Source organism: Lissotriton vulgaris, chromosome 3_2 (genome assembly GCF_964263255.1).
Source record: "Lissotriton vulgaris chromosome 3_2, aLisVul1.2, whole genome shotgun sequence".
In the NCBI taxonomy this organism is placed as follows: domain Eukaryota; kingdom Metazoa; phylum Chordata; class Amphibia; order Caudata; family Salamandridae; genus Lissotriton; species Lissotriton vulgaris.
The window spans coordinates 297737487-297749536 of record NC_141690.1 but is presented as its reverse complement, the minus strand read 5'-3'; the positions used below and the strand labels follow the sequence as shown (position 1 = coordinate 297749536).

Below are 12050 nucleotides of genomic sequence, written 5' to 3'. Positions count from 1 at the left end.
AATAGTTTGGGAAAAGTCCTCTATTATGTTATAGGGCAAATAGAAACAATTCACATATCATATGATTAAAAAGTGTCTTTAGATGATGTTATAATTACGGGTCGCTTTGTAGACGCATGGGACGTAGATGCGGTTGAACAGTTGCTTAAAGATTTGCATTCATAAACTACTTTAGGCAGTGAAGACCATATTTAAATGCTGAAACTCATCAAGGTTATTTAGTTTCCCTCAATATGTGGATCTCTGCACGAATGAGTATTCTGCGATAAATATATAATCAAACACAATGGGAGCATTGCAGAGATATATCCATAAATACCCCAAATGTTTTTAGGAGAAATTCCCCTGTTTCAATAGTGATGATGGGTCAGACACGTCAGCTTTTCATTCTCAGAAACCTGAGAAACTCTGGAAAAATCTGATGACCAACTACAGGTTTATATAATCTGCACGGTTCAGGCAATCGCTGACTGTCCACGGTTATCAATATTAGAATGATCATATAAATGAGAAAGGTATTTGGGGTACCACATGTTTGCAAGTTAATGGTATGGATGCTTTATGTCAAGCATGCAGGATACACAGAGAAATTGTTTCTGATCAAACCCATCCAGCAGACCACCTGCCTCAGTGGAGATTTGGAAACACTGCCTATTCAAGAAGGAAATTCATCACAGCTTTCAGTTTAGCATTGGTAAGAAAATATGACTGAAAATGACTTGAATGAAATGACTCAGAATTGAACCTATACATTGGCTGTATTTGATTCTAATAGAGTTGCCAGATGGGCTTTAGATGCTGATGTCTGCATGGACATGAACAGGCTTTATCAAAAGCTCCTGGTCATTCAGCAAATCAGCCAGACCCCAAGTATAAAGGATAAACTCTCACAACAGTCTCCATATATGGTTTGGGCAAACGTTGCCAGCAAAGCAAGCACAGTCCAGCTGCTGGGAATGAGCATCTGGCCACAATTAATTATAAATGGATTTTAATGATTTTCTCCTGGGTTCACATCCAGTGGAAACCAAACATCTTATGATTCGCTTATTAAAGAAGAGCGGGAATATTCAGAAAGAGAAGCTGCAGAAGGATTAGACCAGCAGATCGAGAAGTAATGCAGATCACATTTAAAGTTATTGACACTGGCTTCTAAACACTCTCAACATGAGTGAACGTTATCAGAACTATAACGTCATCTACCCTTCACCTTCTGAAAGAAAATTCTAATATTTTGCCACAAGGATAAGCCTTGATGCAGCTCTGAGACACATGTGGGCATTACAAGCTGGAATTAGCAGTGTCTCAGCAGCTCATGAACAGCGCCAGGTTTGGACCCTTTCATCCGACCTTCACCCAAACTGGACGGCTCAGAACGAGGCGCCCTGAGCTCCTCGAAGCCCTGAGACCGCCCCCACTGTCTGTGATGGAAGACCCGTGATCACAGGGTCCCTGCATGGAGTAAACCCCCGACCATTCACAGTCTTTCCCTCCTGTGACCCCTGGGCTACTTCGACAACAAGATCAGGCCACAAATAAGACCGGTTTCTGGGGCAGGAGTCATTTTAGAACAATCTGCTCGGAGATGACCTTGGAAAGGTCACGCATCGCAGACCTCTGCATGAAAGAGCGGCCTCGACTGGGGGGGTGTGGGGGGGGGGGGGGGAATGGGGGAGGCGGAGGAGAGGGGGGGGCAGAACATTGAATCCTCTTGTTCTAGACTGTTCTAGAAAATGTATAATCCCTTTTCGCTGCCATGGCTTGACCCAAGATGCGTGGGTTCCCAGCGCCATTTTTATCTAACTCCAGCGCTGGTAATAACCAACAGAGCAACACTTCGGCATCCAGTAAGAACTGGCTGATTTACTCCTTTCCAGTAATGACATTGAATGGAAGGAGCGGGAGGCAGCCAGAGGTCTTGACCTGCGGGTCCCATGTTTCAGTGAACATTCATCAGGTTTCTCTGAGCCACAATCAAGCTTCTCAACAAACCAAGACCGGACATTTGCACCACCAATTGTCGGACAAACAGGCGAGGTAGAACTCTGGCTTCGAAGTTGGAAGGACTTCGCTGCCATTCCAGCTCTGGCAGCCATTCCAGCTTGAACCGCGGCCGATTGACAATCAATCAATCAATCAATCAATCAGTGACACTTATAAAGCGCGCTACATACCCGTAGGGTCTCAAGGCGCTGGGGGGGGGGGGGGGGGGGGGTGCCGCTACTGCTCGAACAGCCAGGTCTTCAGCTTCTTCCTGAAGGAGAGGTGGTCTTGGGTCAGGCGCAGGTCGGGAGGGAGGGAGTTCCAGGTCTTGGTGGCCAGGTAGGAGAAGGACCTTCCTCCTGTAGTTGCTCTTCGGATGCGGGGGACGGCGGCGAGGGCGTGGTTGGCTGATCGGAGGTGGCGTTTGGGAGCGTAGAAGTTGACTCGGCTGTTGAGGTAGCTCGGGCCTTGGTCGTGTAGGGCTTTGTGTGCGTGGGTGAGGAGGCGGAAGGTGATTCTTTTGTTGACGGGGAGCCAGTGAAGGTCTCTCAGATGTCCGGAGATGTGGCTGGTTCGTGGGATGTCGAGGATGAGTCTGGCTGAGGCGTTCTGGATCCGCTGGAGTCTCTTCTGGAGCTTGGCGGTGGTACCGGCGTAGAGGGCGTTGCCGTAGTCCAGTCGGCTGGTGACGAGGGCCTGGGTGACGGTCTTCCTGGTCTCGGTGGGGATCCACCAGAAGATCTTCCGTAGCATGCGTAGGATGTTGAAGCACGCCGAGGAGACGTTGTTGACTTTCCTGGTCATGGAGAGGGAGGAGTCCAGGATGAAGCCCAGGTTGCGTGCATGGTCTGTCGGTTTGGGTGCGGTGCCCAGGGCGGGAGGCCACCAGGAGTCGTCCCAGGCGGAGGGTGAGGAGCCCAGGATGAGGACCTCCGTCTTGTCCGAGTTCAGTTTCAGGCGGCTGGTCGTCATCCACTCGGCTACCTCTTTCATCCCTTCGTGCAGATTGGCTCTGGCGGCGGCGGGGTCGTTGGTCAGGGAGAGGATCAGCTGGGTGTCGTCGGCGTAGGAGATTATGCTGAGGTTGTGTTTGCGTACGATGGCCGCGAGGGGGCTCATGTAGATGTTGAAGAGGGTGGGGCTCAGAGATGATCCTTGAGGGACGCCACAGATGACTTCGGAGGCCTCTGACTTGTACGGTGGTAGGCGGACTCTCTGTGTTCTTCCGTCGAGGAAGGAGATGATCCATTCCAGCGCCTTGTCCTGGATTCCGATGTTGCTGAGGCGCCGTACTAGGGTGCGGTGGCAGAACGTGTCGAATGCCGCGGAGAGGTCTAGGAGGATGAGGGCCGCTGTTTCTCCATTGTCCATCAGGGCTCGGATGTCATCGGTGGCGGCGATGAGGGCGGTCTCGGTGCTGTGATTGGCTCGGAAGCCGGACTGTGAGGGGTCGAGGGATCCGTTCGTCTCGAGGAAGGCGGCCATCTGCTTGTTGACGGTCTTCTCGATGACTTTGGCTGGAAACAGGAGGAGCGAGATGGGGCGGTAGTTCTTGAGGTCGGTGGGGTCCGCTGTTGGTTTCTTGAGTAGAGCGCTGAGTTCGGCGTGCTTCCAGCTCTCAGGGAAGGTGGCGGTGTCGAAGGATGTGTTGATGATGTCTCGCAGGTGGGGTGCAATGACAGCGTCGGCCTTGTTGAAGACGTGGTGAGGGCAGGGGTCGGTCGGTGATCCGGAGTGGATGGAGTTCATCGTGTGGATGGTGTCATCGGTGCTGATCGGGGTCCAGGCGTGGAGGGTGGTGGTGGGGGGTGGTTGTTCGGTCATGGTGTGCGTTGGTTGGTTGTTGAAGCTGTTGTGTATGTCCGCAATCTTGTTGTGGAAGTATGAAGCGAGGGAGTTGCAGAGGTCTTGCGATGGGGTGATGTCGTTGTTTCCTGCGCTGGGGTTGGAAAGCTCTTTCACGATGTTGAAGAGTTCCTTGCAGTTGTGTGCGTTGTTGTCCAACCGGTCCTTGAATGCTGTTTTCTTGGCGGCGCGGATCAGCTGGTGGTGTTTCCGGGCGGCAAGTTTGAAGGCGGTCCTGTTGTCCGGTGTCGGTTCCCTTCTCCAGACTTTCTCGAGGGCTCGGCAGTTCTTCTTGGAGCTCTTGAGTTCGTCGGTGAACCATGGGGCCTTCTTGCTGCCGGGTCTGCTAGGCGGAGTCCTCAGTGGGGCGAGTTCGTCCGCGCAGTTGCTGATCCACTTCGTGAGGTTGTCGGCGGCCTGGCTGGGGTTCGCTGAGCTGGCAGGAGGGTGCTGGCTCAGGGAGGTGGCGAGCTGGTCTGCTGTGATCTTGTTCCAGCTTCTGCGGGCGGCCTGTTGCTGGTGTTGGTGGGTCGTCGTTCTCTTGAAGGTGAAGTGGACGCAGCTGTGGTCCGTCCATTGAAGCTCTGTGGCGTGGCTGAACTCGATGTCTGTGCTGGAAGAGAAGACTGCGTCGAGTGTGTGTCCGGCGAGGTGGGTGGGGGTGGACACCAGTTGCTTGAGTCCAAGGTTGGCGAGGTTGTCGAGCAGGGTGCTGGTGTTGCGGTCGTTGTTGTTCTCCAGATGGAAGTTGAGGTCTCCCAGGAGGATGTAGTCAGCGGAGGGGAGGGCATGCGGGCTGACGAAGTCGGCGATGTCCTCTCTGAATTGTGTGCGTGGTCCAGGGGGTCGGTAGATCAGGGTGCCTCTGAGGGTGGTGTTCGGGTTGGTGTGGATCTGGAAATGCAGGTGTTCGGCGCTGGTCAGGGTGTTGTCGGTGCTGGTCGTGAGACGGATGGTGTTCCTGTGGATGATGGCGATGCCTCCTCCCATCTGGTTGGCGTTTCGGTCCCTCCGGACGATCTTGTAGCCCTCTGGGATAGCGATGGCGATGTCGGGAGCTGAAGAGGCGTTCATCCAGGTCTCCGTGAGGAAGGCAACGTCAGGGGCTGTGGCGTCTAGAAGGTTCCAGAGTTCGATGGCGTGTCTGTGGACAGAGCGGGTGTTGAGCAGGATGCACTTGAGGTGGTTGCTGCTGGTGTTCGACTTGGCGGGTGCTGGTGCGAGGCTGGTCCGGATGCAGGTGAACTTGCAGGCGTGGCAGCTGAAAGGTCCGTGGCTACGTCCTGGAGTGGCTTGATGGCATTCTGGGAGTCGGCCGGTGTTGAGAGCGGTGAGGGTGGCGGCGGAGTACGTCAGGCGGGTCGGTCGGGGTCCTCGTGGGCCAGGGGTCCTGGCACTGGGCGCGGTCCAGGTGTGGACGGGCGTAGACGGGCTTACCTTTGGCGCGCCTTCGGCGCACAAACGGCGCGCCCGCTGCCCGTGACCGCTGCGCGTTCGCACGGTCGCCATTTAAGGCGAAGTGCGCGGGTGGGCGGAGCAGCTGGGAGGCGGGAGCGGGGAGGGTACAGAATAGAGAAAGGGGCGGGGAAAAGCGGCGGTGGCGGGAAGGGGGAGCGGAGGGCGGCGAGGTAGGCGGACAACAAGGAAGGAAAACCAAAAATACAGGCACAATGGAAAAATAAGAAAACAGGCACAAATCACAGAAAAACACGGCAAAAACAACAGCAGCGGGGGCAGCCGGCAGCCGGCAGACGAGGCAGGCAGCGAGGCAGAGGGCAGGCAAGGGGCACACGCAGCAGCTGGTGGCCGTGCGGCGCGGGGGTGTCCCACAGGTGGGTCACACTCACCTGTGTCGCACGGTCGCCATTTAAGGCCAAGTGCGCGGGTGGGCGGAGCAGCTGGGAGGCGGGAGCGGGGAGGGTACAGAATAGAGAAAGGGGCGGGGAAAAGCGGCGGTGGCGGGAAGGGGGAGCGGAGGGCGGCGAGGTAGGCGGACAACAAGGAAGGAAAATTAAAAATACAGGCACAATGGAAAAATAAGAAAACAGGCACAAATCACAGAAAAACACGGCAAAAACGACAGCAGCGGGGGCAGCCGGCAGACGAGGCAGGCAGCGAGGCAGAGGGCAGGCAAGGGGCACACGCAGCAGCTGGTGGCCGTGCGGCGCGGGGGTGTCCCACAGGTGGGTCACACTCACCTGCGTCGCACGGTCGCCATTTAAGGCCAAGTGCGTGGGTGGGCGGGGCAGCTGGGAGGCGGGAGCGGGGAGGGTACAGAATAGAGAAAGGGGCGGGGAAAAGCGGCGGTGGCGGGAAGGGGGAGCGGAGGGCGGCCAGGTAGGCGGACAACAAGGAAGGAAAACCAAAAATACAGGCACAATGGAAAAATAAGAAAACAGGCACAAATCACAGAAAAACACGGCAAAAACAACAGCAGCGGGGGCAGCCGGCAGCCGGCAGACGAGGCAGGCAGCGAGGCAGAGGGCAGGCAAGGGGCACACGCAGCAGCTGGTGGCCGTGCGGCGCGGGGGTGTCCCACAGGTGGGTCACACTCACCTGCGTCGCACGGTCGCCATTTAAGGCCAAGTGCGCGGGTGGGCGGAGCAGCTGGGAGGCGGGAGCGGGGAGGGTACAGAATAGAGAAAGGGGCGGGGAAAAGCGGCGGTGGCGGGAAGGGGGAGCGGAGGGCGGCAAGGTAGGCGGACAACAAGGAAGGAAAACTAAAAATACAGGCACAATGGAAAAATAAGAAAACAGGCACAAATCACAGAAAAACACGGCAAAAACAACAGCAGCGGGGGCAGCCGGCAGCCGGCAGACGAGGCAGGCACATGTCATTCAATATGCTCAGTTAAGGCGCGCCTTCAATCTCGTGATTTGAAAACTATAAACACAGTCAGTGAGGCGTTCCCAAAGTTTGCTTCCTGTGCGGCAAGGTCCCAGCAGGGACAGCAGAGCAGCCTGGCGGACCCACATCTCCAGCAGAGGCGCCTGTCGGGTGGAGCTGTGTGTCCTGGGCAGCCCTGGGGTGGGTCTGACACTCACAGGAGCTGTGCATTGTTATGGACATGGGATTGACCTCGGACACACAGGAACAGCATGTCAGGGGCAGCGCCGGGGTCCATCCATGGAGACTCTCTGAGCTGTGCAGCCAGTGACCCTTCCTGAAACTTCTGGACACTCACAGGAGCTGCAGGTCAGGTGCAGCAGTGAATCCATGGAGCCCAGGTGAGCTGTGCAGGGAGTGCAGCTCATAGAAGCAGTATCAGTGATGCTGAGGTCATGGCGCTCACCCCAGCCCTCAGGTGAGCTGTGCAGGGAGTCTGCAGCTGTTAGAAGCATTATCGGTGATGCTGAGGTCCTGGGGCTCACCCCTGGCCCCAGATGAGCTGTGCAGGGAGTCTGCAGCTCATAGAAGCAGTATCAGTGATGCTGAAGTCATGGGGTTCATCCCTGCCCCCAGGTGAGCTGTGCAGGGAGTCTGCAGCTCATAGAAGCAGTATCAGTGATGCTGAGGTCATGGGGCTCACCCCTGGCCCCAGGTGAGCTGTGCAGGGAGTCTGCAGCTCATAGAAGCAGTATCAGTGATGCTGAGGTCATGGGGTTCACCCCTGCCTCCAGGTGAGCTGTGCAGGGAGTGCAGCTCATAGAAGCAGTATCAGTGATGCTGAGGTCATGGGGCTCATCCCTGCCCCCAGGTGAGCTGTGCAGGGAGTTTGCAGCTCATAGAAGCAGTATCAGTGATGCTGAGGTCATGGGGCTCATCCCTGCCCCCAGGTGAGCTGTGCAGGGAGTTTGCAGCTCATAGAAGCAGTATCAGTGATGCTGCAGTCATGGGGCTCACCCCTGCCCCCAGGTGAGCTGTGCAGGGAGTCTGCAGCTCATAGAAGCAGTATCAGTGATGCTGAGGTCATGGGGCTCACCCCTGGCCCCAGGTGAGCTGTGCAGGGAGTCTGCAGCTCATAGAAGCAGTATCAGTGATGCTGAGGTCATGGGGCTCACCCCTGGCCCCAGGTGAGCTGTGCAGGGAGTCTGCAGCTCATGGAAGCAGTATCAGTGATGCTGAGGTCCTGGGGTTCACCCCTGGCCCCCAGGTGAGCGGTGCAGGGAGTCTGCAGCTCATAGAAGCAGTATCAGTGATGCTGAGGTCATGGGGCTCATCCCAGCCCCCAGGTGAGCTGTGCAGGGAGTTTGCAGCTCATAGAAGCAGTATCAGTGATGCTGAGGTTCTGGGGCTCACCCCTGGCCCCAGGTGAGCTGTGCAGGGAGTCTGCAGCTTATAGAAGCAGTATCAGTGATGCTGAGGTCATGGGGCTCACCCCTGGCCCCAGGTGAGCTGTGCAGGGAGTCTGCAGCTCATAGAAGCAGTATCAGTGATGCTGAGGTCCTGGGGTTCACCCCTGGCCCCCAGGTGAGCGGTGCAGGGAGTCTGCAGCTCATAGAAGCAGTATCAGTGATGCTGAGGTCATGGGGCTCATCCCGGCCCCAGGTGAGCTGTGCAGGGAGTCTGCAGCTCATAGAAGCAGTATCAGTGATGCTGAGGTCATGGGGCTCACCCCTGGCCCCAGGTGAGCTGTGCAGGGAGTCTGCAGCTCATGGAAGCAGTATCAGTGATGCTGAGGTCATGGGGCTCACCCCTGGACCCAGGTGAGCGGTGCAGGGAGTCTGCAGCTCATAGAAGCAGTATCAGTGATGCTGAGGTCCTGGGGTTCACTCCTGGCCCCAGGTGAGCGGTGCAGGGAGTCTGCAGGCAGCTCAGAGAAGCAGTATCAGTGATGCTGAGGTCCTGGGGCTCACCCCTGGCCCCAGGTGAGCTGTGCAGGGAGTCTGCAGCTCATAGAAGCATTATCGGTGATGCTGAGGTCATGGGGCTCACCCCAGCCCTCAGGTGAGCTGTGCAGGGAGTCTGCAGCTCATAGAAGCAGTATCAGTGATGCTGCAGTCATGGGGCTCACCCCTGGCCCCCAGGTGAGCGGTGCAGGGAGTCTGCAGCTCATAGAAGCATTATCAGTGATGCTGAGGTCATGGGGCTCACCCCAGCCCCCAGGTGAGCTGTGCAGGGAGTCTGCAGCTCATAGAAGCAGTATCAGTGATGCTGAGGTCCTGGGGCTCCTCCCTGCCCCCAGGTGAGCTGTGCAGGGAGTCTGCAGCTCATAGAAGCAGAATCAGTGATGCTGAGGTCATGGGGCTCACCCCAGCCCCCCAGGTGAGCTGTGCAGGGAGTCTGCAGCTCATAGAAGCAGTATCAGTGATGCTGAGGTCCTGGGGCTCACCCCTGGCCCCAGGTGAGCTGTGCAGGGAGTCTGCAGCTCATAGAAGCAGTATCAGTGATGCTGAGGTCCTGGGGCTCACCCCTGGCCCCAGGTGAGCTGTGCAGGGAGTGCAGCTCATAGAAGCAGTATCAGTGATGCTGAGGTCCTGGGGCTCACCCCTGCCCCCAGGTGAGCTGTGCAGGGAGTCTGCAGCTCATAGAAGCAGTATCAGTGATGCTGAGGTCATGGGGCTCATCCCTGCCCCCAGGTGAGCTGTGCAGGGAGTCTGCAGCTCATAGAAGCATTATCGGTGATGCTGAGGTCATGGGGCTCACCCCTGGCCCCAGGTGAGCGGTGCAGGGAGTCTGCAGCTTATATAAGCAGTATCAGTGATGCTGAAGTCATGGGGTTCATCCTGGCCCCCAGGTGAGCTGTGCAGGGAGTCTGCAGCTCATAGAAGCAGTATCAGTGATGCTGAGGTCATGGGGCTCATCCCTGCCCCCAGGTGAGCTGTGCAGGGAATGCATCTCATAGAAGCAGTATCAGTGATGCTGAGGTCATGGGGCTCATCCAGGCAACCAGGTGAGCTGTGCAGGGAGTGCAGCTCATAGAAGCAGTATCAGTGATGCTGAGGTCCTGGGGCTCACCCCTGGCCCCAGGTGAGCTGTGCAGGGAGTCTGCAGCTCATAGAAGCAGTATCAGTGATGCTGAGGTCCTGGGGCTCACCCCTGGCCCCAGGTGAGCTGTGCAGGGAGTTTGCAGCTCATAGAAGCAGTATCAGTGATGCTGAGGTCATGGGGCTCACCCCTGGCCCCAGGTGAGCTGTGCAGGGAGTCTGCAGCTCATGGAAGCAGTATCAGTGATGCTGAGGTCATGGGGCTCACCCCTGCCCCCAGGTGAGCTGTGCAGGGAGTCTGCAGCTCATAGAAGCAGTATCAGTGATGCTGCAGTCATGGGGTGACTCCCTGCCCCCAGGTGAGCTGTGCAGGGAGTCTGCAGCTCAAAGAAGCAGTATCAGTGATGCTGAGGTCCTGGGGTTCACCCCTGGCCCCCAGGTGAGCGGTGCAGGGAGTCTGCAGCTCATAGAAGCAGTATCAGTGATGCTGAGGTCCTGGGGTTCACCCCTGGCCCCCAGGTGAGCGGTGCAGGGAGTCTGCAGCTCATAGAAGCAGTATCAGTGATGCTGAAGTCATGGGGCTCATCCCTGGCCCCAGGTAAGCTGTGCAGGGAGTCTGCAGCTCATAAAAGCAGTATCAGTGATGCTGAGGTCCTGGGGTTCACCACTGGCCCCCAGGTGAGCGGTGCAGGGAGTCTGCAGCTCATAGCAGCAGTATCAGTGATGCTGAAGTCATGGGGCTCACCCCTGCCCCCAGGTGAGCTGTGCAGGGAGTCTGCAGCTCATAGAAGCAGTATCAGTGATGCTGAGGTCATGGGGCTCATCCCAGCCCCCAGGTGAGCTGTGCAGGGCAGGGAGTTTGCAGCTCATAGAAGCAGTATCAGTGATGCTGAGGTCATGGGGCTCACCCCTGGCCCCAGGTGAGCTGTGCAGGGAGTCTGCAGCTTATAGAAGCAGTATCAGTGATGCTGAGGTCATGGGGCTCACCCCTGGCCCCAGGTGAGCTGTGCAGGGAGTCTGCAGCTCATAGAAGCAGTATCAGTGATGCTGAGGTCCTGGGGTTCACCCCTGGCCCCCAGGTGAGCGGTGCAGGGAGTCTGCAGATCATAGAAGCAGTATCAGTGATGCTGAGGTCCTGGGGTTCACCCCTGGCCCCCAGGTGAGCGGTGCAGGGAGTCTGCAGCTCATAGAAGCAGTATCAGTGATGCTGAAGTCATGGGGCTCATCCCTGGCCCCAGGTAAGCTGTGCAGGGAGTCTGCAGCTCATAGAAGCAGTATCAGTGATGCTGAAGTCATGGGGCTCATCCCTGGCCCCAGGTAAGCTGTGCAGGGAGTCTGCAGCTCATAAAAGCAGTATCAGTGATGCTGAGGTCATGGGGCTCATCCCGGCCCCAGGTGAGCTGTGCAGGGAGTCTGCAGCTCATAGAAGCAGTATCAGTGATGCTGCAGTCATGGGGTTCATCCCTGCCCCCAGGTGAGCTGTGCAGGGAGTCTGCAGCTCATAGAAGCAGTATCAGTGATGCTGAAGTCATGGGGTTCATCCCTGCCCCCAGGTGAGCTGTGCAGGGAGTGCAGCTCATGGAAGCAGCATCAGTGATGCTGAAGTCATGGGGTTCATCCCTGCCCCCAGGTGAGCTGTGCAGGGAGTCTGCAGCTCATAGAAGCAGTATCAGTGATGCTGAGGTCATGGGGCTCATCACTGCCCCCAGGTGTGCTGTGCAGGGAGTGCAGCTCATAGAAGCAGAATCAGTGATGCTGAGGTCATGGGGCTCACCCCTGCCCCCAGGTGAGCTGTGCAGGGAGTCTGCAGCTCATGGAAGCAGTATCAGTGATGCTGAGGTCATGGGGCTCACCCCTGGCCCCAAGTGAGCTGTGCAGGGAGTCTGCAGCTCATGGAAGCAGTATCAGTGATGCTGAGGTCATGGGGCTCATCCCAGCCCCCAGGTGAGCTGTGCAGGGAGTCTGCAGCTCATAGAAGCAGTATCAGTGATGCTGAGGTCCTGGGGCTCACCCCTGGCCCCAGGTGAGCGGTGCAGGGAGTTTGCAGCTCATAGAAGCCGCATCAGTGATGCTGAGGTCCTGGGGCTCATCCCAGCCCCCAGGTGAGCTGTGCAGGGAGTTTGCAGCTCATAGAAGCAGTATCAGGGGTGCTGAGGTCATGGGGCTCACCGCAGCCCTCAGGTGAGCTGTGCAGGGAGTCTGCAGCTCATAGAAGCAGTATCAGTGATGCTGAGGTCCTGGGGCTCACCCCTGGCCCCAGGTGAGCTGTGCAGGGAGTCTGCAGCTCATAGAAGCAGTATCAGTGATGCTGAGGTCATGGGGCTCACCCCTGCCCCCAGGTGAGCTGTGCAGGG

At 57.2% G+C, this 12050-nt stretch overlaps 1 protein-coding gene across 1 annotated transcript in view; it reads right to left on the bottom strand.

Moving 5' to 3' along the window:
• LOC147725752 (NXPE family member 1-like) overlaps positions 1-12050 on the bottom strand; it is a 280513-nt gene that overhangs the window by 78321 nt on the left and 190142 nt on the right. The window lies entirely within an intron of this gene.